The 27,819-nt window shown below is 32.4% G+C and overlaps 1 protein-coding gene across 4 annotated transcripts in view; it reads right to left on the bottom strand.

The window, feature by feature from the left end:
* The window catches only part of FMN2 (formin 2), a 426,622-nt gene that overhangs the window by 379,881 nt on the left and 18,922 nt on the right, over positions 1-27,819 (bottom strand). The window lies entirely within an intron of this gene.

Genomic DNA, 27,819 nt, shown 5'->3' with positions numbered 1-27,819 from the left:
TCTATTTAGTGTCAGTGAGGAAATAATTATAAGACATGAGGACATTGTCTAACACCATAAGGTACTCATAGGATCCAGATGCTAAGGCTTTTTGAGTTCCTTTGGCTGAAGTACCTCCTGGATATCATAAGAGAAATTTATGCCCAGAAAAGAAGGTTAGCTAGTCATATAGTTAGAATGGATGACAACAGATGGACTAATTATCCTTCACTGATATCCATATGATATTATAAGATGGGAAAAGGCTCCTTTAGCTGACAATTTACTGGACAACACAAGATTAGAAGGCAGAATTGGGTTATAATTTACATTTTTGTGTATTCCATGTGCTACTCCTAGAAATTCAATTAAGAGAAGGAACAGAAGCCAAAAACCTTAGGATGCTTTAATACTAGATGGAAGGGAACTAGAATGTTTACTATTTCCTTACTTTGTTTTACAAAGTATTCTTGTCAATTAAATGCTAAATTCAATTCTGTTTCCATGCTAATGATATTAACACCCTCTGAATTTGGTTGACCTAAGACAAAGCCTCAATATACATCATACGTACTGCATAAATTCTACCTCTCTTATTGCTAGTCAATCATCCAAATTATAGATATGGAGTTTGAGATGGCCTTAAACATAATTTAATTCCACTCCCTCATTTGACAGTTAAGGAATCTAAGGCTCAGAAAAGGTGACGTACAAGTCATATGATGAGTGCTGGAGGCAGAATTTGAATCTAGATCCTTCTAATATGAGATCCAACAACCATCTACAATGACAAGATACCAAAATGGTTTTCCTAAAGTACACTTCTGATTATATCAGTTCCTTATTCAATAAACTCTAGAAGCTCCCTATTAATTTTTTTAAAGTTCTTTACAACCTGGCTCTAAATTTTCTGTCCAGATTTATTATATGATGTCTGCAAAGGCACTAATGCTTGTTGGCTGACTGATGTTACTCCTTTGTTTTTTACTTTATGGTCCAACAAAGGTAATCTTCTTGATATTTTTCACATAAGATTCCACATTCAATGACCATATTTTTGCAAAGGCTGTATTCAATATCTGGAGTATATTTGCTTCCTTATATCTTGGAATCCATAACAAATTTCAACTCAAAAGCTATCTTTTTGAGTTCTTTTAGGATGCCTTTAACTTCTAATGCCTTCCATCAAAAATGACCTTTATGTTAAAATATTTTTAGTATATAAATGCATTCTATCTACCCGAATGGCATGTACATTCCTAGAGGGTAGAAGCTGTTGCATTTTTCTCCTAAATATTCCATATCTAGCAGAGTGTCTGATTAATAGTTGTGCTTAATACTTATTGATTTATTACTGAATGAACTGAAAGATTGTGACTCCATTGGGTCAATGTTATGGAATGACCTTTATATCAAAAAAAAAAAAAATCTGTCTCCCATTGCTCTTATTAAGCACTAAATAGCTTTACCAAAACTACAATCTTGTGATTTCAAACCTTATTTTTTCTCTCGCTGTGTCCTCTCTCCCTTAAAGATTTTACTTAATTCTTCAGGCTCTATATAGAAGAGATAGTTGACTCTGAAAGGATAAATAAAACTCCAAAGACAATGTAAATAAAGAAGAAAAACAAGTTTTTGATGTTTTTCTTTTTTTAAAAGAATCATCTGCTCAGAAGTGATAATTGATTCTGTTCAAATTAATTATACAGAGAGTAAAACATTACTGTGTTGTGTATTTGCATATCTTAAAATGTCTGTAATCCTTCCAATCTGATTGCGAATTCTAAGAGTGTAGTTTCTTCAACTTGGTAAAACACTACAGCACAACATATAAAATAGTTACTAAATGCATATTAATAACAAAGCAATTCTAGGTTTCTGTTAATTGACCCTCACCCAAATTTGAAAGTATTAATCCCAAATAGTTACTTTTTCAAGAAGTCATTGGTTGGCATTTGGGCAGTTAACAATGATCTAAATGTGAAAGGACTATATTATTAATACATCTCCATGGAGAAATGAAGATGTTTATTAAACTTCTAAGTACAGTGATAAAGGCAATTGTTTTTGTTTTTGTTTATACTATATACATGTTAAATATTAATGTTCAGAGATATTGCCCTCCTTTCTTGTGTTGTACTATATTTTATGTATTATTTTATATATACTCAAATGGACATGTTGTCTCACCCAATAGAATGTAAATTCCTTAAAAGAAAGATTTTTTTCTTTTTGTATTTATATTCTCACTTGCTACATAATACCTGACAAAAAATTAGGTGCTTAATATATGATTATCAAATGAATTAATTGATCAATATTGTATTTTCTCTTTTCCAGTCATTTTTCAGTCATGTCTAATTCTTTGTAACCCCATTTGGGTTTGTTTTTGTTGTTGTTGTTTTGGGTTTTTTTTTTGGCAAAGATACTGTAGTAATTTGACATTTCTTTCTCCAAATCATTTTACAGATGAGAAAACTAAAGCAAACAGGGTAAAATGACTTTCCTAAGGTCACACAGCCAGCAAGTAGTAGAGGTCATATTTGAATTCAGGGAAGTGAGTCTTGCTAACTCCAAGCACAGAACCCCGAACCAATGCACCATCTAGGTGCTCCCTTTTCCTCATAGGTATTTAATCATTCAACAAATATATATGCAAATTATAAAGAATAAAATCTCCTGAAGAAAGTTGTACTTTTGTAGGGAGTACGATAAAATATCCAGATAAATATGATTACAATAAGAATGTTAAAATTTTTATAAGTAGGAAGAACATAATGTTTTAATTGTTACAAGTATAATAAAGCAGCAAGAAATTAACCCATCATAATGCCAATTCTTTCTCTCTGGGACAACTCTCCTGGTTTATTCTGTATTTATCTTGTTTGCACATAGTTCTTTGCATGATGTCTTCTCCATGAAAGTGTGAGCTCCATAGGGGCAAAACTATTTCTACTTTTCTTTGTAATCCTACCACTGAACATTGTATTTTGTGAGAAATTAAATATCAGAAAGAAAAAAAAGTCCTACCAAAACAATAGCATGTTTTGATTTAAAACAAGCAAAAATGCTTAACAGATTTATAGCATACATTTTCTACCTTGACTAAAACACACTGGGATCCTATCCTTAATTGGAGCCACAAGAATATTATAAATTAGAGACCAGTGGCATTAATTCATTAAATTGATAGCATTTTCTGAACATTACCGAATCACATTGAATTAAAATTCATTCTGCCTAAACTTCTGAAAACCCAGTTTAACACTTTAAAACACTGGAAACTAGACAATACAAAGATGAAGTATATGAAACATAGATCATAAAATCAACATCCATTTCAAATATCTTTTGCAAAAAATAAAAAAAAAGAAGTCTGAAAAAGTCAATATCTTAAATTTACATAGATTAGTTTTCCTAGGTAATATTTATAGTAGCAACCAAGGGATTTAAGGGGGATATAATTATTCCTTCTGAAACTTTGGAAGTAAATAAGCATTAAAAAGAGTGAGAGAGGAACACATACCTATCCCTAGGGATGACTGAACAAAAGCAAACACTATGCAGAGAACTCATCATTATTGTTAGGTTTTTCCGTCTGCACAAAACAAAGGCAGACTTTTAAATTTAAAACCTCAGGTAAAAAAAAAAAAAAATATATATATATATATATATATATATATATAAAAATAAATATATATATATATATATATATATATATATATATATATATATATATATATATATGTTGCCCAAAACTTCCAAAAGAGTTTCTTTGTCTTAAAAAATTGATATTTTTTAAAGAATTGAAAGGGTCTTTAAGCACTATTTCAATCTCTCTTTTATATAGATGAGTGAACTAGGTGTTAACAGTAAAATGACTTTCACAAGATCATATAGCTAATAAATGATAGAGTAAAACTCTTACAAGAATAAATCCTTATTATGGCATTCCATAAAAGGGGTTGTTCCATCTCTGCTTGAATATGTCTAAAGAAGGAATTTATTGTATTATTAGCTGCCCATTTAAGTTTTAGACAGTGCTTTTTGTTAGGATTTTTTTTTTCCTGAGATCAAGCTTAAATTGCTCATTCAGAAACTTTCATTTCTCTGGGTCCTACCATATGTTGCCAAGCAATAGAAATAATTCCTCCTCCATATGACACTTCTATGGAGGCAGCTATGGTGTTCCTTTGTGCCTTTAATTATCAAAGCTAAACCTGACCAGTTATTTTAAGCAGTGTTCATATGACATGGACTAAAGGCCTTTCATCATCTGGTTGCCCTCTGAACTTTATCAAAGTCCTTAGTACATGATGTCCACAACTGAATCCAGTGATCCAGTGAAGTTTGATGCAGGCAGAGTACAATAGGATTTTCATTTCCCTGAGAAGTTCTGTCCTTCTAAATAGATTAGCTTTTTGTGCTCTCATGCTGCTGACTCATACTGAATTTGCAATCCACTAAAGCTCCAAAATATTTTTCAGAACAACTGTCATCTATCTATGTCTCCCCATCTTATACTTGTTAAATTGACTGTTGTTTACCAAGTACAAGATTTTACATTCATCCCTATTGAATAATATACATGTTCAATTTGCTCCAGGGCTTTTTCAAAGGAAAGATTTTCAATATTTTGGATTCTGACTTTCACATAATCTATATGAGCTGTACTATCCAGTTTTGAGTCATCTTAAAACCTGAACAATCTAGAATATATGTATAAGCCACATTGTCTCTTTAAAAACATTGTTATTTTCCTTTTCTTATGTCTACAATTATTGCATATATTATTCATCCTATCCTCATCGGAGAGTCAACCCACATGATATTTTTTCTTAATAATATTTTTTCTTAAGAAGAAAACAATCAGCACAACTGATCAACATGTTGAAAAAGTCTGAAAACATATATATTCATCTCCATAAAAAATAGGTTGGATTTCTTCTGACATTTATTCGATTACTGTTTATTTATTTTAAAGTTTGCTATATTTACTTTTGATTCTTTAAATTTACATTGTTATTTAAATTTACATTGTGGAAGTCATTTTGTGTGCTGTTTTATAGGCTTTCTCTACTTCACTCTGCATTAGTTCACATAGATCTTTCTACAATTATCTATATTTATCATGCATTATTTTTAATGGTATATATTCATTTGATGGACAACTAGAGGGTGCAGTGGATAAAGAATCAGAAGATCCTGAATTCTAATGTGGCCTCAAGTGATTACTAGTTAATGACTCTGGAAAGTCACTTAACTCTGCTTGACTCAATTTCCTCATCTGGAAAAGGAGCTGAAGAAGGAAATGACAAACCACTCTAGCATCTTTGCCAAGAAAAACCTAGATGGATTCATGAAGAGTTGGACATGGTTGAAATGACACAACAACAACATCCCATTGCATTATTATGCCACAATTTATTTAGCCATTCTCCAACTGCTGGGGATTTATTTTGTTTCCAATTCTTATCTATCACAAAATATGCCATTATGTTTTGGAATGTAGGAAAACTTTTTTTTTTAGTGGTCTCTCTGAGGTAATAAATTCAATAAAGGAGTCTCGGGTTTAAAGAATATGGCTATTTTAGTTACTTTAATTGGATAATTCCAAATTGCTTTCCAAAACAATTGTACATTTTTAGAGCTTCACCAACAAGGTTTTAATGCACTTATCTTATTATAATGCCTCCAACATTGAGGGTTACAATTTTTAAAAAATCATTTTTGCCAATTTGTAGGGTATATAGTAAAATCTCAGAATTGTGTTGATTTGTATTTCTCTTATTTCTAGTGATCCAGAGCATTTTTTTTCATGTGATTGTATTTTTGAGAACTATTTGTTCATACCTATTGATCATCTATCATGGAATGACTTTGTCATATTTATATTTATATCCATATCTTTAATTTAGACAACCCTTATTAGAGAAATCTAATACAAAATTTTCCCTAGGCAATCACATTCCCATCTTAACTCAGATACAATAATGTTGTCTGTTCAGAAGCTTTCAATTTCAAATAACTTATCTATTTTATTTTTTGTAGTTGTTTCTTATCTCTTGTTTGGCTAAAATATATGTCTGCTACCATAGCTTTGAGAGGTATATGATCTGTTGCTCATCATTTTTGTAGCATGAAATTTAATATTTTAAAGTTGCTTATCTAATTATAATATGGAATAATATGGAATAATATAATATGGAATAGAGTCTAAGGTGTTAGACTAAACTTAATTTCTTCCAGACTTCTTTCCAGATTTTCTAGCATTGTTTTATCAAATTAGGAGGATTTCCCTAGGTAATTTTTACTTTTTACTTTATCATATGATGTATTATTGAATTCTGTTGTTCCTAAACGTCCCTTCTAGAGTCTATTCCACTGAACTATCTTTGTTCTTTAACTAGTATCAAATGGTTTGATGCTTTATAATACTAAAAGTGTAGTTTCCTTTTCCTTTTCTTCTCTTCATTTTCCTTGATAGCCTAGATATTTTAATTTTTTCAAATGAATTTCATTTATTATTTTGTCAATTTTGTAATGTTATCTCCTTAGCAATTTAATTCGTATAGCATTAACAGTTTAATTAATTTCGGTAACCTTATTTTTAATAATATTGACTTGGTCTAGCCATGAACATTAAATATTATGACAGATATTTAAACATTCTAAATATTAGAAAATTTTGTTTTTGAATTTATCTGTCTTTTATGTTTTTGGGAGGCTATTCCCCAAATATTTTATGTAATTTTCATTATTTAGAATGGAGTTTCCTTTCTATTTCTGATTCTTGGATTTTATTGATATGTAGAAATGCTGTTGGTTTTTTAAGGTTTTACTTTATAACCTGACACTTTCTGAAGCTGTTCATTGTCTCAAATATTATCTTTGTGGATTCAAGTCATTGTCTTCTTTTTTTGTCTTGAAAAAATAGTGATGAAATGGTGCTTTTTTTCCCCACTGCAAATGAAGACATTTACATTAACTATCAAAGAAAGTTATGTATTGCTGCTACTCTTGATGTATACTTTGAAAACTAATGGGAGTAGATAAAAATAATTTGTTTTAATATAAACTGGTATGAAAAGAAGCATAATATTTAGGTGGGATTTGGACAATTTTAGAGAGACAATTATCTCAGGACTGACAACTTGCCAATAATAAGGAATGATGGCTTGTTTAGGGAGAACAATTTGTTATAAAAAGGCAGAGAAAAATCTTTTACTTATTAAAAACTAGGTAATTATGAATGTGAGAAGTAGTTTCAAGCGAACCAAAAAAAAATCAATGGAGACATCAGAACTGAGATATGATGGTTAATTCTAATTTCCATGTACATGTATTGTTGCTAAAGAGGGTAAAGCTAAGAAAATGAGAGGTCATATAAACTTTTGCAGACAACTATAACTAGAAAAAAGAATACAAATTTAATATGAAATTTAATATGATATTTTGGAAAGTTGTGACTTTTTAAGTAAAAAAAAAAAATGAACCACTAATCAGGATGCTTTTATTTAAACCACTGAAGACTTATTACAAGCACAGCAGTAGTAGTAGTGTAATTGGAGCCTCAAGAGAAGAAAGAGGTTGGACATGGTGGGGAAGATAAAAAGTTGTTCTTTCTGAGCAGTGAGAAGCAACCAGGTAAAAGAATATTTAAGCTGAGTGATTGGAAAGAACTAATTCCATTGACTAAAAGTTCCAGAAACAGCTATTATCCTTTAATCTTCTTAGAAAAGAAATGTAAAACTATGCACAAGTATTTGCTGCCACCTCTGACTTGAAAAGAAAATGCAAGGATTATTTGAAATTGCTATATATATGGGCCAGATAGTTAGAATCAATATGAATTGTGCTGCTGTGAGTTCTGCTCTGATTAGATAGTTACCATACAAAAGAAGGAATAGCTAGAGAGCCAATTTGATGAGTTTGGCAGTTTTCTGGCTTAAGACAAGGAAAGAAAGGAGACAACACCAAGAGATTTGAGCTATTATTATCTTCATTTTTGTACTTGAGAAAATTGAGGCAGACAGAGGTTAAGTGACTTGCCCACACAGCCAATGAGTGTGAGACTGTATTTGAATTCAGGTCTTCCTGATTCCATATTCATCACTCAAGCCATTGTGACACATAACTACCTTCAGATGTTCCTGAATGAACTAATAACACTGAAGTTTGCAAGGTAGCATTGCATTTATCTTGGCACATGAATTTTCTCCCATGCCAGGTTCCTAATACTTTGGGCTAACTCTTTAGTATAACAATTGAGTATAGCAGCGGGAGAGTGTGATTTGTTTTATACACACACATGCACATATATAGACACAGATATATTTATTTTAATACATTAATTTTATATACTATACTTATAGGATTATGTATTATAATTTCATATGTTAGTTATAAATTTATAATGTATTTATTATATATTATATTTAATGAATGGAATATTTTAATTTCTTTTTTTATGCTGTTAGGTAATTGGCTATGTTTAAGATATAAAAATGTCATTATTGATTGGCTGATTCTATAAATATCATGCATTGTAACAAGTGGCTGATCTTATGACACATTGGATAAATTGTCACAGAGTGTATTTTAACATGCCTGGGGCTCTTAGATTGTTTGAATACAAATTCTCTGTGGAAGAGTCACTCTCTGTCAACTTAGATCTGTTAATGCAAAAGCATTCAAATCCACAAAGAAGTGAAATTGAAATAACCCCTTCCCTTTTTAGATATTTGCCAGCTACTTCTTTAAAGAGCTATTCCAGAATTTTGCAGAAATTCAACTCAGTCTCACAGGCTTATAGTTCAAAGATTCTATTACATTCCTTTAAAAATACATTGAAAATCAGGTCATTTGCTTTTTTTCAGTCTTGTAATATCTCTTCTATTTCTGTGATTTCTCAGATATCATTGAAAGTGGTTCAGGAATCATATCTGCCAGGGATTTTATTTTATTTTTAGGATCTGGGGATTAAGATTTTCTTTCTTATTGTATAGGTAACAGAATATCTGAAGGTCTTTGAGCAAAGGGGTGATATTGTTAGAATTTTGCTTTGGAGGATTAATTGTACTAGATCGTTAAAGTATTAGAAAAGTGAAGGTCTGGAAGCAGAGAAACTAAGTAAGAAACTGTTGGTAATTCAAGTGAGTGTGTGACTTGTTTTACACACACACATATATAGACACAGATATATTTATTTTAATACATTAATTTTTATATACTATACTAATAGGATTATGAACTAGAGTAATTGACAAGCAAGTCATCCTAGCCTTCTCACTAGGCTCTTATAGTTTTACCTTTATCTGTTTGCTATAAAACAGATCTTCTTAGAACTCACCATATAATTAATAATAATGCCATATATTTATTTATATATATATTTATGTAATTTTATATAATATTTAAGATTTGCAAAGTGCTTGCCAAATATTTCATTTTATCATCATGGCAACACTGAGAAGTACTTGCAGTTATTATACCCATTTTACAGATGAGGAAACAAGGTAAATAGAATGGCTTACTCAGGATCTCTTAAAAGTTAGGAAATAACTGGGTCATATTTGAACTTAGGCCTTTCTGACTCCAAGACTAGTGCTTTATCTGTCACCTATCTGCGATGCCATGAATCAACCTCAAGGAGGACCTAGAACACACTAATCTCATGCCTTCCTCATAGAATGTTGACCACTGATACTACCTGAATTCTTTCTGCTCCATCATTAAAAAACCCCTATCCTCTTATACGTCCCCCATCCCATTGATTCTAAACCTCTTGGAGGCCACATACACATTCTCTAACTCTGTCTCTCAGCTACCTCAGACCTATCCACTTTAACCTTTCCCCTCCCATCATTGATCACTTTCATATATTCCTGTCCTTTCCGCTGTCCTCATTTCCCCTGACTTCTCTAAAAGCCATGTTCTTAACCTTGTCATCATTATAGATTACATATTAAGTAACAAATTTCTAATGGGCACAATCTGTACCCTTCATGATTTTCTTCAGCTCTGTTTAGCATCACCTAAATAAGAACAAATTATTCAGAGCTGGGGTTGGCCACGCCCTGATTAGTAATGGGACAAAGGGACAAGATAATCAAGAGTGGAATAAAGTGAATTTATTTCTATAAAGGGTCAAGATAAGCAAGGAAGGCACTATTATCAAAGCAGAGGGGATGGTTAGGGAAAGAATTGAATAATTGAGAGAATGAATCTATTTGCCTACAAATAAGTCTGTATCTTTCTCACTCAGAAAATTCCTCACATAACTACATTATCACTAATAGCTACTATCCTATAACTTTTCTCCCTTTTTTGCTAATTACTTATGAAAGTATCTACAATCTTGACTTCCCCCAAAGCTATTCCATTTCTGAGCAGCTTATTATTGAGGATTTTATTTATAAAGAGCAAAATCTTCCTATATATTCCTCCTATTGGTCCTAGTTCTGCTATCTGAGCCAACGGAAATAGTTCCATCCACTTTCCACATGGTCACAGAATTGTATACAAAAACATTTCTAGGCTAGATTAACTCACTAGTTTCAATCAGATGAAATTTAAAAGTGATAAGTACAACATCCTATACATTAACAAGTAACAATTGCATATAGGGACTACAAAATAGGTCATGTGAAAAGGACTTGGGGGTTTTGCTGAATGACAAGATCAATATGAATCAGCACTATATCATGGAAGCAAAAAAAAAAAAGTCCTAATTTGTATTAAGAAAAATACAATACTCATAGACCCAGACATATTGGTCCCAAAATACATACTGTAATCTGTCCTACTATATCTAAAGTATTGTGATTATTTCTGAAGAACTCATTCTAGAAAAGATATTGGAATTAATTCTATACAAGGGAAAGTGATGAGAATGATGACATTTTGTGATTTTTAGGAGCTATAAACCTTGATAATCACTTGAAGGTAGTGGGGAGAGCAGGTAAGTGGTACAGTGAAGGACTTACAGCACAACAAAACATCTCAATTTAAATTCTGATTCAGGCAATTACCCATGTGATTCAGGGCAATCAGTTAACTTTTTCAATGCTTTAGTTTCCTCATTTTATTATCCATGTAAAATGGTGACAATAATAACACATATCTCATAGAGTTCTCATGAGAATTAAATGAAATATTTGTGAAGTGCTTTGTAAATTTTACGGCACTATATAAATGCTACTGCTATTGTTATTGCTGTTTTTTTTTTACTATAATATTACTACTACTACACTGCTTCAACAACCACTGCTACTACTATCACCATCATTACTATTACATTACTATTATTACTATTGCTGCTACTGCTACTTTACTACTACTACTGTATTTACAGTAGGGAAGAACAGTCTTAGCAAGTTTATGATCACTGTCTTTAGGAGTGGGAAGGTTTTCATATAGAGAGGAAACTGAACATCTTTTGCTTGACCTCAGCAGGGGAAAAGTTTAAAAAAAATAAAGTTATGATAAGACATATTTTAGCTCAATATAAGGAAGTCTGTCCTGATTCTTAGATTTGCTAATATCAAACATATAATCAATGGTCTGTATAAAAGAGGGGTTACAGAGATTATCTAATTCAAACCCTTCTTTTTACAAATAAGTTTTGAGAAGTTGTCAGAGGTATTCAGTGATGAGATGTTTTAACCACAATACCACAATTAACACCTTCAAGTAGCATGATCATGATTCCCCCACAAATAGTGTTATTTACACAAATATTAATGGATCAAATTATTAGGGATAGCTACTCATGTTTCAGGTAGAGTTTGGAAATGAAAATTTTTGAGATTCCCTTCCAGCTAAAATAATCTATTATTCTAATTATATGAAAACATTTCCACGGAGTGCTATAGGAAATTCCAAGTAAAATAGAAGAAATATTCGCTACTATTCAATATTGTTATCACAAATATATACAATACAGATCACAAAAATGAACATGAAGACTAAAACAACCATATCCTATGATTCAGAGATACCAGGGAAGTCAGGAGGTAAAAGAAATATTCCATGTATACCAAAATATTTATAGCAATACCTTTTGTGCTAATAAGAGAATTGGAAATAAAGTAGATGCCATTAACTAGACATTAATTGAATTATATTAATTCAATGGAATATGTTACTGATATTAAGAACTTATGAATATAATAGATACTGAGAAGTATAGAAACACATGAACTAATGCAATGTAAAGTGGAAGGAAAAAACATATACAGTATCTACAAATTGGAAATGGAAATAATCTCCACATAAAAATATAAATTGAATGAACTAAAGATTCTTCCCACTATTGGGTTTTCCTCTTCCATTAAATTTTAAGTTCATTGAGGGTAGATGCAATTTTATCTTTCATGTCTGTATCCCAGTGTTTATTAGAGGGCTTGGCATATAGTAGGTGCTTCATAAATATTTATGGGCTAACTAACTATATTGCTTAGTTTTTAACATTCTCATTTCTTCCATTTTCATACTTTATGTTAAAGGATGACTCTCTCAAAAAGGAGAGAGGGAGGAATATAGTGAGAAATATGAATGCTTGATGGATAATAAATATCAATATAATTTTTTTATTTTTGTTTTAAATAAAGTATCAGAGACCTGCCAAGATTATGAAGTAGAGGAAGTAATATATCCCAGTTCATCCACACAATTATTTCACAAAGACCTAGAAAATATACCAGGTTAGTCCTCATCTTGAAATCCAAGAAAAATATTATACTGACTCATTTTCCAGTGTAGGTCAGCATAGGAAGAAAGACAAAGATGTTTCTGGATATTAGGGATGAAGTTTCCGGGGTGGGGGGTGGTGCACAAGAATATTTTCAATGCAGATATTTAATTAGGACTCATGGCCTTGCAATACAGCAACAAAAAGTCTCAGATAATGTACTTACAGCTCTACTTCTATGCAAGAATCAAGACAAGTGATAACTGGCAGCTCCATCACTCATATCCCAGAGCTGGGCCACAAAATCAACATGGACTTAGAAGACACAAAGCATCCTTTGTCTAGAAATGGAAGGTCAAGGTATAAAGTGATGTCAGGCCAGAGGCTGCGTCATAAGCTATGACTGGGAACAGAAGCAAGCAGCAGCTGTGTGACCGTCTCTGGGACTTATGTAGGGGGTCTCAGATATAGCCCCCCATGCTGGTCTGAAGCCCAAAATGTAATAATCAGAGCTAGTTGCATTGAATTTGATCCAGCAAAAATTTTTTAATCTAGTGAAATTAAAATAATCCAATTTTTAAAAATTGAGTATTCAGAATGCAAAAATGTCACACAAAAATAGTGCACAATAGATGCAAGATAATGATAATACAATTTAAGTAGAATATCTAAATTCTGAAGGTTTTCATGTGACAATTATTAAGAAACACTGGTACCAGGAAAATCTGGATCAATCAATTTTTTGATTGAGTCAATAATATAACTGAAAATATCAAGAATTTAAGAGTTAAATCCCTATTGCATTTAATCTTTTCTATTAATATTAAAGAGAGTTTTTCTTCTGCAATTTAACCTGAGTTCTTTCCTGTCTCTAACTCTATCTTTTCTATTTTTCTAACTATTGCCCTCAATGAGCTTTTTAAGCAAAGTAATCCAGATCTGAAAGGCAAACCAAGGGAAAAAGTTCTATTCTACTAATTAAAATACACTGTGTTCTGCTGCTTTCCACAAAAGCTTCATTGATTTGGTCATTTTCTTTTCTAAAGGAAATTTGTAGAACGACTAGTAGCATTGCTGTGGAGATGCAGCAGTTTTGAAAAGTGTCTACAATCCAAGATTCTTAAATTGCAACTACTATTCTTTAAAAATAGTGGTTGGCAAACTTCAGCCTGAAGACCAAATGAAGCCAACTTCTTAATTTTGTATATCTAAGATGTTTTTTACTTCTGACCTAGGGGCTTTAGTTTGCCAACCTGTCCGAAATATTATATCTTTTAAGAGTTTAAAAAATATGTAAGCAGTTACATTGTCTATTATTTGCTTATTATAACTATATAATAAGTTATATATATATATATATAAAATCTCTGGCATAAGATCATTCTTTGTCTTAGTCCACCATCTTTAGGCAATTACCTAAAACATATTTAAGATATGTATTAAAAGCCATTTCTGAAATGTCTGAGAAAGTATAGAGAAGTAAATTTATCTTTAATATAACATGAATTTCCAAAGAATAAAGCTATCCAAAATTGAAATTGACTAACTTGGGAAGTACTGATTTCCTGGTGTCTGGAAACTTTTTAAACAGTTTGTTGGCAATAAATACTACTCCATGTTTCTCTATGAGACCAGCAAGATCTCACATACAACATTATAAATTAAACAAACTCATAAGGCATAATGAAGGATAAAACAAAATGAACGTTACCATAGATACGTAAAACAAATGATAATATATGAATATAATGGAATATTATTGCAGTGTAAGAAATAATCAAATGTGTCATTTTAGAGAAAATTAGGGAGACATAGGGACTAATACAAAATTAAGAATTATTGACATTATAAAAATAACTTTGCAAGACTATGAAATTCTAATTAGTGCAATGACTAACCATTATTACATATGACCTAAGATAAGGCATGGGGACAAGAGGTGGTAGACACAAAATATAGAATGAGGCATTCTTTTAGGGATATGGACAATGAGGAGATTTGCATTATTACTATAATCATTATGAAAAAATGATATTTAACCCTTGTGCTATTGTTTGTTGTGGGAAGGAGTGTACAAAGGGTGGAAGAATAAATACGTGTTAATAACAATAACAACAAAAATAAGAGGTATGGTTTGATTTTGATTCCAACTTTTCTAAGAATGAACTTGGAAGAAGCTCATCATCACAAGGATAGCCTCCAGATAATATTACAAAAGTCATAATAACTCATGAAGAAATATAGTAAGACATAGAGGAGCTAGTTTACACCAGAAGTGGGAATACCCACAGAGATGAAGTTATAGATCTTTCAAGTGTTCGAAAATGTATTGATTTGGGGTCTGGATCCTCTGCTCATAGACTTTATTGAGCTATAGTTATAGTTCCTTGATGGTAGGAACTCTCTCATTTATATTAACTCCCAGAGAAAAATTTGATAAATATAAATATCCAACATGCTGCTTTATTGCATTTTTCTGTTAAATGATATCATAATCACTGATTTTTTTTTTATCCAAACCTATTAGCAGTACACTAAAAATGGTTTAGAATCAATCCTTGGTTTTCAAATATGTAGGCAGAATCCCTCTAATCAAAGACACTAAGAAACTTCAATTATTTTTATTTTAATGTTTTATTTAGGATAGCTAAGCAGAAAAGACTTCTTAAAATCAAACACAACAAGCTTTGAGCCTTGAGCATAATTATTTAATTTTAATTTTTCTCTAATCACAATTCTGTCAAAATCAAATCTTTTATTTAAAAAAATTACATAGAATTAGTGGAAAGCATCTCAAAACACCTGAAATGATGAAAAAAACCACTTTTTTGTACATCACTTAGGGTAGATTGGATTATAAGATCTCAGAGATAACAAAGGGAAGATGGTTTCTCAAGAATTTCTGAACTTCTATAAGATGGAGCATATCTCTATTTGCTTGTTTATATGACATGCATTTTCTTATTTATAAGAATGTCTTTTCAGTGTTTGTCAAATGTGTGTATATTTTGAACTCTCTGTATTGATATTATCTCAATGTGGAGACACAATGCCACAGCACACATATAAGAAAGAATGCTTTGTGATGAAGTGAAAAATGAAAATTTTTTTTAGGAACTAAAAGGTGGCTCTGGTTAAATGAAAACAACAAAAATAAATATGGCTGACATCAATTACTGAAAAATTAATAGATATTAATAGAAAATATTAAAAGATAAGAACATTAAAAACAACTTTCAACTTTATTCCTTTATTTCAATGTTCTCTACAGCCAGTTTAAAAAACAAACATCAATTTGTTTGATCTTTCCCTTCTTCTATTTATAGTACAAATAGTCAATGAAATTTGCATATAGAGAACAGCAGAAAAGAAGAACCCAGAGTCTGAATAGCCAATCAATTCCTGTGCAATCATGACTTGAATGAAAAAAAGAAAAAAAACATTCAAATGAGACCAAAAAAATAGTTCTAAGACTTGGGAACTGAGAAATTTCCTATGGGTTCATGTGTTTTGAAAATCAAGTAATATAAATACAAAATCTCAGCCCAAAGCTTAAAAAAAAAAATCCAAATATGCTCCCATTCCAATACTCTTAGAAAATATCTTGGAGGCGCCCTCATTTCCCACCCATCCCCACCTCTATTTAATACTTGAGCAACTACACAGGGAAAATTTAGGAACATGTAATCAATAATCTAGCTGTGATTTATGAAAAGCCAAGTTTCTAATCCCAGACTGCCTTTGAAAGAATATGCTGCATGTTGGGAGACAACTTCCTAACATTCCATGATGTCAACAAGTATAATGAGCTTCCACAGAATTTAGTGAACAGGTTTTCCCCTCATTGGAAGTTGATAAACAAATTCCACATAGCCATTTGTTAAGCTATTTGTAGAGAGAATTGTTGTTGTTGTTTTGGTAAAGGTTGTTCTAAATGAATGGAAGTTTCTTTCAAAATTCTGTGGTTTAAAATTTCTTATTGGTACAGGAGAGACTAAGGAGTGTGCTGTCAGCTTTTGTTCTAGGCAGAAGTACTGAATTATCTTCACATTTAATTCTATACATGTTCATATAGTACATATTTTGGTCTGACCTAAGTAGGGAAACTTATTTACTAAATACATTCATATGGGACCTTTTAAAAAATTTGCACCAAAATATAAATCTGGGGATTCACAAATGTAGATGTTTCTTCAATGACACAGTAACTGATATTTATTCTGTATGAGGTTTGTCTATGACTTCTCATAACTTGACCATAGAGGATTTCTACTCAATGTGCTGATAAATTTGCTTTCTTCTGATATTGGGAGAATACTAGTGGAGTACATCCAATTAGCCTTTATTGTCTTTCTCACTCTTGCCACATGAGCAATCAATTTTCTTTTTCAATCATATGTTTTCTGATATAAACACAGGGCATTTTTCAAAGTTCTTTTTCAAACTTAATTGTTTTGTTTTAACTTAGCAGAACCTACACGTACCCTTTCATTGCCTTAGTTGATATTTTTAATCTTCCAACTTTTTATTGTTTCATCACTCAAAGCCATATGACATTCCTCTAGCATAATGTTAGTAGTAGATGGCTTTTATATTTGAGAGAATTTCAAGGTCATAAGAAGTACTTTGACCAACAAAATAGACAAACCCTTAGTAAATCTGATTAAAAAAAGGAAAGAGGAAAATCAAATTGTTAGTCTTAAAAATGAAAAGGGAGAACTCGCCACTAATGAAGAGGAAATTAGAGCAATAATTAGGAATTACTTTGCCCAACTTTATGGCAATAAATTCGACAACTTAAATGAAATGGAAGAATACCTTCAAAAATATAGCTTGCCCAGCTAGGGGAGGAAGAAGTAAATATCCTAAACAGTCCCATCTTAGAAATAGAACAAGCTATTAACCAACTCCCTAAGAAAAAATCCCCAGGACCAGATGGATTTACATGTGAATTCTACCAAACATTTAAAGAACAATCAACCCCAATGCTATATAAACTATTTGAAAAAATAGGGACTGAAGGAGTCCTACCAAACTCCTTTTACAACACAGACATGGTACTGATACCTAAACCAGGTAGGCTGAAAACAGAGAAAGAAAAGTATAGACCAATCTCTCTAATGAATATCGATGCTAAAATCTTAAATAAAATATTAGCAAAAAGATTACAGAAAATCATCCCCAGGATAATACACTATGACCAAGTGGGATTTATACCAGGAATGCAGGGCTGGTTCAATATTAGGAAAACTATTAGCATAATTGACTATATCAATAAGTAAACTAACAAAAACCATATGATCATCTCAATAGATGCAGAAAAAGCATTTGATAAAATCCAACATCCATTCCTAATAAAAACACTTGAGAGTATAGGAATAAATGGACTTTTTCTTAAAATAGTCAGGAGCATATATTTAAAACCATCAGTAAGCATCATTATGCAATGGGGAAAAACTGGAATCTTTCCCAGTAAGATCTGGAGTGAAGCAAGGTTGCCCACTGTCACCACTATTGTTCAATATTGTATTAGAAACACTAGCCTCAGCAATAAGAGTCGAGTCAGACTTAAACAATTGGAAAAATATCAAGTGCTCCTGGATAGGTCGAGCAAATATAATAAAGATGACAATACTCCCTAAACTAATCTATTTATTTAATGCTATACCAATCAGACTTCCAAGTTTTCTTGGAAATTTTAATGATCTAGAAAAAATAACAACAAAATTCATATGGAATAATAAAAGGTCAAGAATCTCAAAAGAGTTAATGAAAAAAAAATCAAATGAAGGTGGCCTAGCTGTACCTGATCTAAAACTATATTATAAAGCAGCAGTCACCAAAACCATTTGGTATTGGCTAAGAAATAGATTAGTTGATCAGTGGAACAGGTTAGGTTTACAAGACAGAATAGTCAACTATAGCAATTTAGTGTTTGACAAACCCAAAGATCTTAACTTTGGGGATAAGAATTCATTATTTGAAAAAAACTGCTGGGATAACTGGAAATTAGTATGGCAGAAATTAGGCATGGACCCACACTTAACACCGTATACCAAGATAACATCAAAATGGGTCCATGATTTAGACATAAAGAACAAGATTATAAACAAATTGGAGGAACATAGGATAGTTTATCTCTCAGACTTGTGAAAGAGGAAGAAATTTGTGACTAAAGATGAACTAGAGACCATTATTGATCCCAAAATAGAAAATTTTGATTATATCAAATTAAAAAGCTTCTGTACAAACAAAACTAATGTAAACAAGATTAGAAGGGAAGCCACAAACTGGGAAAACATCTTCACAGTTAAAGGTTCTGATAAAGGCCTCATTTCCAAAATATATAGAGAACTGACTCTAATTTATAAGAAACCAAGCCATTCTCCAATTGATAAATGGTCAAAGGATATGAACAGACAATTTTCAGATGATGAAATTGAAATCATTACCACTCATATGAAAGAGTGTTCCAAATCATTAATCAGAGAAATGCAAATTAAGACAACTCTGAGATACCACTACACACCTGTCAGATTGGCTCAGATGACAGGAAAAAATGATGAGTGTTGGAGGGGATGTGGGAAAACTGGGACACTGATACATTGTTGGTGGAGCTGTGAACGAATCCAACCATTCTCGAGAGCAATCTGGAATTATGCCCAAAAAGTTATCAAACTGGGCATACCCTTTGATCCAGCAGTGTTTCTACTGGGCTTATACCCACCCCAAGGAGATACTAAAGAAGGGAAAGGGACCAGTATGTGCCAAAATGTTTGTGGCAGCCCTGTTTGTAGTGGCTAGAAGCTGGAAACTGAGTGGATGCCCATCAATTGGAGAATGGTTGGGTAAATTGTGGTATATGAATGTTATGGAATATTATTGTTCTGTAAGAAATGACCAGCAAGATGAATACAGAGAAGCTTGGAGAGAATTACATGAACTGATGCTAAGAGAAATGAGCAGAACCAAGAGATCATTATATACGTCAACAATGATACTGTATGAAGATGTAATCTGATGGAAGTGGATTTCTTTGACAAAGAGACCTAATTCAGTTTCAATTGATCAATGATGGACAGAAGCAGCTACACCCAAAGAAAAAAACACTGGGGAATGAATGTAAACTGTTTGCATTTTTGTTTTTCTTCCAGGGTTATTTCTACCTTCTGAATCCAATTCTCCCTATGCAACAAGAAAATTGTTTGGATCTGCACACATACATTGTATCTAAGATATACTAGGACATATTCAACATATATAGGACTGCTTGCCATCTAGGGGAGGGAATGGAGGGTGGGAGGGAAAAATTGGAACAGATGTGAGTGCAAGGGATAATGTTGTAAAAAAATTACTCTGGCATGGATTCTGTCAATAAAAAGTTACTATAATTTAAAAAAAAGTACTTTGAAATCTCATGAAAGCAATCACGTCTGCTTTTATCTTCCTGCTTAATGTTATACCCAACACACTGTCTATTTCTAGTTTCCATCCAAGATGTGATTATTGACAAATAAACTCTAAAGGTATGGAGGAGGTATAAATGGCATGAAGCAAAATACATGCAGAAAAAAACTCAAGTATACACAGAAGAATTCTATGTTAGAGACAACATAACTATGAAGGCATTACATAAGAAAAAGGGAAAATATTCATTTAGCTATATATCATAATCTAGACAATCAACTTCCCCACCCCATGTAGATGGTTAGACCAGAATCATTTGAGGAGTTCCCATCTCCTCCAGTAGCGTCTAAAATGTTCCAAGTCTTGTTTCAACCAGAACAACGATATTTGCAAACAAAGAGCATTTGGAAGACTTTCTTAATCCACAAAGAATATATCTCCAACTGGGATTCTTCACTAGATATCCTTCATGGAAATAGTAAACAGCTTTGGCAAGAATATCTCTCCTTATTTTGTAAGGCATAAGGTCAAACAAAGTTATCTATTTTTATGTGTTTTTGTAAATGCTTAATAATTTTTATGAATTGATGGGATGCACTTTGTTAGAAAAGAGACTACTTTAAAGTGGCTTTACGATTTCAGACTTCTTTGTCTTTTCTTTTACAATCAACAAATAAACAAATATATGTTCCCATATGATGTAATCTTAATATTTGTTGATGTGGTTTGCCTTAAAATGTTATCTAGATGGGAAAGTAAGCTTAAAGAACAGTAGGTGTTGATACTAATCACCTTTTTTGGCATTAACAAAGCTGTGTAAATCTTGTTCCTTTTCAAATGAAATTATCTCTCAATCCTCTCACAATTGCATTATCTCCAGTACAAATAATTTCCATGTACACTTCACCTAATGCATCTTCTTTTCCAAGATTTACTCTCTTTTCCATTTCTAACTTTGTAAGTACATTGGATCTTAGGATCATAGATTTAAAATTAGAAAGGCCATGAGGTGTCATCAAATCCAGGGGAAATATTGATACCCCTAGAAGTTGGAATAACTTGCCCAAAATCACACAGGTAGAAGTAACCATTAAGATTTGACCCTCCTCTTACTCCCAAACCAGTACTCTTGCCACTGTACCATATGTCTTTTTTATTATAGCTTTTTATCAAGATATATGCATGGATAAATTTTCAACAATGACAATTGCAAAACCTTTTGTTCCAATTTTTCACCACCTTCCCCCCACTCTCCCCTAGATGGCAGGTAGACCAATACATGTTAAATATATTAAAGCATATGTAAATACTATATATATATATATATATATATATATATATATATATATACACACACACACATATATATAGCTAATTTGCTGCACAAGAAGAATTGGACTTTGAAATAATGTACACTTAACCTGTGAAGGAAATAAAAAATGCAGGTGGACAAAATTAGAGGGATCGGAAATGCTATGTAGTGGTTCATACCCATTTCCAAGAGTTCTTTCACTGGTGTAGTTGGTTCTCTTTGTTATTGAACCAATGGAACTGATTTGATTCATCTTATTGTTGAAGAGAGCCATGTTCATCAGAATTGATCATCATATAGTATTGTTGTTGAAGTATATAATGATCTCCTGATCCTGCTCATTTCACTCAGCCTCTCTAAAATCACCCTGCTGATCATTTCTTACAGAACAATAATATTCCATAACATTCATAAACCACAATTTGTTCAGCCATTCTACAATTGATGGGCATCCACTCAGCCTCCAGTTTCTGGCCACTACAAAGAGGGCTGCCAAAAACATTCTTGCACATACAGATCCCTTTCTCTTCTTTGAGATATAAACCCAGTAGTAACATTGCTGGATCAAAGGGTATGCACAGGTTGTTAACTTTTTGAGAATAGTTCCAAATCACTCTCCAGAATGGCTGGATATGTTCACAATTCCACCAACAATGTATTAGTAGTCCCAGTTTTCCCACCTCCCCTCCTACATTCAGCATGATCTTTTCCTATCATCCTAACCAATCTGACAGGTGTGTAGTGATATCTCAGAGTTGTCTTAATTTGCACTTCTCTGATTGATAATGATTTGGAGCATCTTTTCATATGGCTAGAAATAGGTTCAATTTCTTCATCTGAAAATTGTCTATTCATATCTTTTGACACTTATCAATTGGAGAATGGCTTAGTCTCTTATAGAGTCAATTCTCTATATATTTTGGAAATTAGGCCTTTATCAGAACCTTTACTGTAAGAATGTTTTCCCAGTTTATTGTTTCCCTTCTAATGTTGTCAGCATTAGTTTTGTTTGTACAAAAGCTTTTCAATTTGATATAATCAACATTTTCTATTTTGTGATCAGTAATGATCTCTAGTTCTTTTTTGGTTATAAATGACTTCCTCCTCCATAAGTCTAAGAGGTAAACTACCCTATGTTCTTCTAATTTATTTATAATGTCATTCTTTATGTATAGATCATGAATCCACTTTGATCTTATTTTGTTGTACTGTGTTAAGTGTGGGTCAATGCTTAGTTTCTGCCACACTAATTTCCAATTTTCCCAGCAGTTTTTGTCAAATAGTGAATTCTTATCCCAAAAGTTGGGATTTTGGTTTGTCAAACATTAAATTACTATAATTATTGACTATTTTGTCCTGTGAACCTGACCTATTGCACTGATCAATTAGTCTATTTCTCAGCCAATACCAAATAGTTTTGGCGACCACTGCTTTATAACATAGTTTTATATCAGGTACAGCTAGGACACCTTCATTTGATTTTGTTTTTCATTAGTTCCCTTGACATTCTTGACCTTTTGTTCTTCCAGATGAATTTTGTTATTTTTTTTCTAGGTCATTAAAACAGTTTATTGGGAGTCTGGCATAGCACTAAATAGATTAGTTTAAGTAGTATTGTCCTCTTTATTGTATTTGTTCAACCTATCCAAGAGCACTTAATATTTTTCCAATTGGTTAGATCTGACTTTTTTTGTGTGGAAAGTGTTTTGTAGTTTGCTTATATAGTTTCTGACTTTCCCTTGGCAGATAGAATTTTATACAATTGGCAGTTACTTTAAATGGAATTTCTCTTTTTAACTCTGTTAGATTTTGTTAGTGATATATAGGAATGCTTATGACTTATGTGGATTTATTTTGTATCACACAACTTTGCTAAAAGTAGATTATTTCTAATAGCTTTTTAGTAGAATCTTTGGGGTTCTCTAAGTATATCATCATATCATCTGCAAAGAGTGATAATTCGGTTTCCTCATTACCTACTCTAATTCCTTTCATCTTTCTCAAATCTTATTGCTGAAGCTAATATTTCTAATGTGATACTGAATAGTAATTAAGAATAATGATAGTGGGCAACCTTGTTTCACTCCTCATCTTATTGAGAATGGTTCCAGTTTATCCCCATTACATATGATGCTTACTGATGGGATTTTTTTAAAGGAAAAGTCCATTTATTTCTATACTCTCAAGTGTTTTTAATAGGAATGGATGCTGGATTTTATCAAATGCTTTTTCTGCATGTATTGAGATGATCATATAGTTTTTGTTAATTTGGTTATTGAGATAGTCAATTATGCTAATAGTTTTCCTAATAATGAACCAACCCTGCATTCCTGGTATAAATCTTAATTGGTCATGGTGTATTATCCTGGGGATTATTTCTTGTAATCTTTTTGCTAATATTTTATTTAAGATTTTTGCATCAATATTCATTAGGGAGAATGGTCTATAATTTTCTTTCTCTATTTTCAACCTACCTGGTTTAGGTGTCATGATGTACCATGCCTGTGTCATAAAAGGAATTTGGTAGGACTCCTTAGATCCCTATATTTTTTCCAAATAGTTTATATAGCATTGAGTTAATTGTTTTTTAAATGTTTGGTAGAATTTACATGTAAATCCATCTGGTCCTGGGGATTTTTTCTTAGGGAGTTGATTAATAGCTTATTCTATTTCTTTTTCTAAAATGGGACAATTTAAGCCATTTACTTCTTCCTCTGTTAATCTGGAAAGCCTATATTTTTGGAGGTAGTCATCTATTTCACTTAGGTTATGAAATTTATTGGCATAAAGTCGAGCAAAGTAAATCTTAATTATGGCTCTAATTTCATCTTCATTGGTGGAAAATTCTTTCTTTTCATTTTTAAGACTAACAATTTGATTTTCCTCTTTATAATCAGATTTACTAAAGGTTTCTCTATCTTATTGGTTTTTTCATAAAACCAACTCTAAGTTTTAGTTATTAATTCAATAGTTTTGTTTTTTTTTTTACTTTCAATTTAATCAATTTCTCCTTTTAATTTTAAAATTTCAAGTTTAGTATTTGATTGGGGAGTTTAATTTGGTCTTTTTCTAGCTTTTTAAGTTACAAGCCCAATTCATTGATCTTCTCTTTCTCTATTTTATTCAAGTAAGCCTCTAAAGACGTAAAATTTCCCCTTATTACCATTTTGGCTGCATCTTACAAATTGTGGTATGTTGTCTCATTGTTGTCATTCTCTTGGGTGAAATTATTAATTGTGTTTATGATTTGCTATTTCACCCAATCATTCTTTTTTTTTTTTCCCCAATCATTCTTTAGAATGAGATTATTTAGTTTCCCCATTACTTTTTGGTCTATGTACCCCTAGCTTTTTGCTGAATGTAGTTTTTATTGTATCGTGATCTGAAAAGAATGCATTTAGTATTTCTGCCTTTCTGCATTTAATTTTGAGGTCTTTAAATCCTAATATATAGTCAATTTTTTGTACAGGTTCCATGAACTGCTAAACAAAAGTGTATTCCTTTCTATCTCCATTCAGTATTCACCAAAGTTCTATCATACCTAACTTTTCTAATATTTTATTTACCTCTTTAACTTCTTTCTTATTTGATTTATGGTTTGATTTATCTAATTCTGAGAGTGCAAACTTGAGATCTCCCACTTTTATAGTTTTGCTGTCTATTTCTTCTTGCAAATCTCTTAACTTCTCCTTTATGAAGTTAGATGCTATACCACTTGGTGCATATATGTTTAGTATAGCTATCGCTTCATTGTCTATGATACCCTTTAGCAAGATATAGTTTCCTTTCTTATCTGTTTTAATTAGATTAATTTTGACTTTTGCTTGATCTGAGATAAGGATGGCTGCCTCTGTTTTTTTGACTTCACCTGAAGCATAATAGATTCTGCTCCAGCCTCTTACCTATACTCTGTATGTATCTCCCTGCTCTAAATGTGTTTCCTGTAAACAACATATTGTAGGATTCTGGCTTTTGATCCAGTCTGCTATCTGTCTCTGCTTTATGGGAGAGTGTATTCCATTCACATTTATGGTTAAAATTACTAATTCTGTATTTCCTGCCATCTTATTATCCCAAGATTATGCTTTTCTTTTTCTTACTTCCTTTACCTCCCTCCCCAGTATTAAATTTATGGGCATCACTTTGCTCCCATTGCTCTCCCTCTTTAGAATACCTCCAACCCCCATTGCATCCCTTCCCCTTCTTACACCTTTCCCTTATTACTCTTTTTCTTTTCCCTTTTCTTCTCCCACTTTTTAATGAAGTGAGAGAAGTTTCTCTATAAACCAAATTGGTCAATTATTTTCTCTTTGAGCCAAATCTGATGAGAGTAAGAGTCACATAATGTTCCTCCCCCTCCCTAAATTCCCTCAGATATGATAGGTTTCCTGTGCCTCCTCGCTGGATGTAGTTTCCCTCTTTTTATCTCCCCTTTTCCCTTTTTCTGATACTATCCCCTTTCCATTTCTGCTTCCCTTTTTTATATTATATCAGTAAAATCAAATTATACATGCACTCTTTATTTATGTCCATAACAGAAATACAGTTCTCAAGATTTTTTTTACCTTTTTCTGCTTCTTTTGAGTCCTATTGTTGGAGGTAAAAATTTTTGTTTAGCTCTGGTTTTTTCATTAGAAACAAATGGAATTCACCTGTTTCATTAAATGTCCTTCTTCCCTGGAAGAAAATGCTAAGCTTAGCTGGGTAGTTTATTCTTGGCTGCATTCCAAGTTCTTTTGCCTTTCAGAATATCAGATTCCAGACCCTTCAATTCTTTAATGTGGAAGCAGCTACATCCTGAGTTATCCTTATTATGGGCTCCTCAGTATTTGAATTGTTTTTTTTTTTTTTTTCTGGCTGCTTGTAATATTTTTCCTTCATCTAACAGTTCTGAAATTTAGCCAAAATATTCCTTGGAGTTTTTATTTTTTATTTTAGGGTCTTTTCCCAAAGGTGTTAGATGAATTCTTTCAATGCCTATTTTACCTTCTAATTCTATTACATGTGAGCAGTTCTCTTTGATTATTTCCTGTAAAATAACGTCTAGGCTCTTTTTTTTTTCATCATAATTTTCAAGAAGTCCAATAATCCCCAGATTAGCTCTTCTAGATTTATTTTCCAGGTGTGTTGTTTTTCTGAGTAGATAGATATTTCACATTTTTTTTCTAGTTTTTCATTTTTGGGGGCTTTTGCTTGACAGATTCTTGATGTCTCAATGAATCATTCATTTCTATTTGTTCAATTCTGATTTTTAATGAGTGATTTTCTTCATTAGCTTTTTTACTTCTTTTTGGATATGTCCAATTGAGTTTTTAAATGAGTTGTTTTGCTCTATGGAATTTTTACCATTTCACTATTTTTTTTTACTGAGTTATTTTCTTTTTTCAATTCACAAATCCTACTTTCCTGGGAATTCTTTATCTTTTCCAATTCACAAATTCTGTTTCTGTGGGAGTTCCTTACCTTTTCCAATTCACATTTCAGGAAGTTGTTTTCTTTTTCCACTTTATCAAATTTTTCTTTAAGTGAATTATATGCCTTTTCCATACTCTCTTGCAGAGCTTTGCTTTCCTTTCCCCATTTTTCTTTTAGCTCTTTTTAAAGATCTTTTATAATTTCTTCTAGGAGAGCCTTGTGTGATGGGGATCAAGTTACATCTCTCTTTGGGGTTTTGTCTGGGGACTGTCTACTATTAGTCTCCTTGGGGTTGAAAACCTCCTCTCTTTTTGTATAGAAGTATTGATGCCTACACTTGGCTTTTTTACTCATTTTTTAAAAAGCCCTTAGGGTTTGCCTTCATGAAAGGTTATCAGCTTCCTCTGCAAAGCAGGGATCAATATATGGATAGTAGCTGTCCTGCAAACAGGCTGCTAAGTGTGGCTGAGCACTAGTGGAAGTGCCCTGGGAAGAGCACTGCATTAGAAGTGTTTCTGCCCTGGGAAGCGCAGCCATGCTGCGGAAGTTCTATTGCCCCAGGCAGATCCCCGCTGCTGTGCAGATTTGTGGCTGCCCTGGGCAAAAGCCCAGTGCTGCAGAATGTGGCTGCACAGTTGTGCTGTGGTCTGTGCAGAATCACTTCTGGTGCTGCATGGGTATAGCCAGATGCCTTTAGAGTCTGGCATTTTTTTGGAGTACACTCTACCTTTGGCCTTTTTGTAACTTCTCTGCTGCTCTACTGCTTTGTAAACAAAGCAGAGTAGCCAATCTGTAGTAGAGTCCTCCCTGCAAAATCTCCACCGGTGGAGACCGCCCTGCTCTGGTTCTGCTCAGTGTGCTAGCCTCTATGTTCTGCCTCCCTACTTGTGTGGTCTTCTCCCGCTGATCAGGACAAATCTTTTCTGGTGATCTTCCAGATTATCTTTGGCTGGTAATTTGTTGTACTCCCAATATTCATGGATTTTGCTAGTCAAGTACTGTTTCTGAGGTT

This window comes from Sarcophilus harrisii, chromosome 4 (genome assembly GCF_902635505.1).
Source record: "Sarcophilus harrisii chromosome 4, mSarHar1.11, whole genome shotgun sequence".
NCBI lineage: Eukaryota > Metazoa > Chordata > Mammalia > Dasyuromorphia > Dasyuridae > Sarcophilus > Sarcophilus harrisii.
Note: the sequence above shows the minus strand (reverse complement) of the source record. Positions and strands in the feature narration are given on the sequence as shown.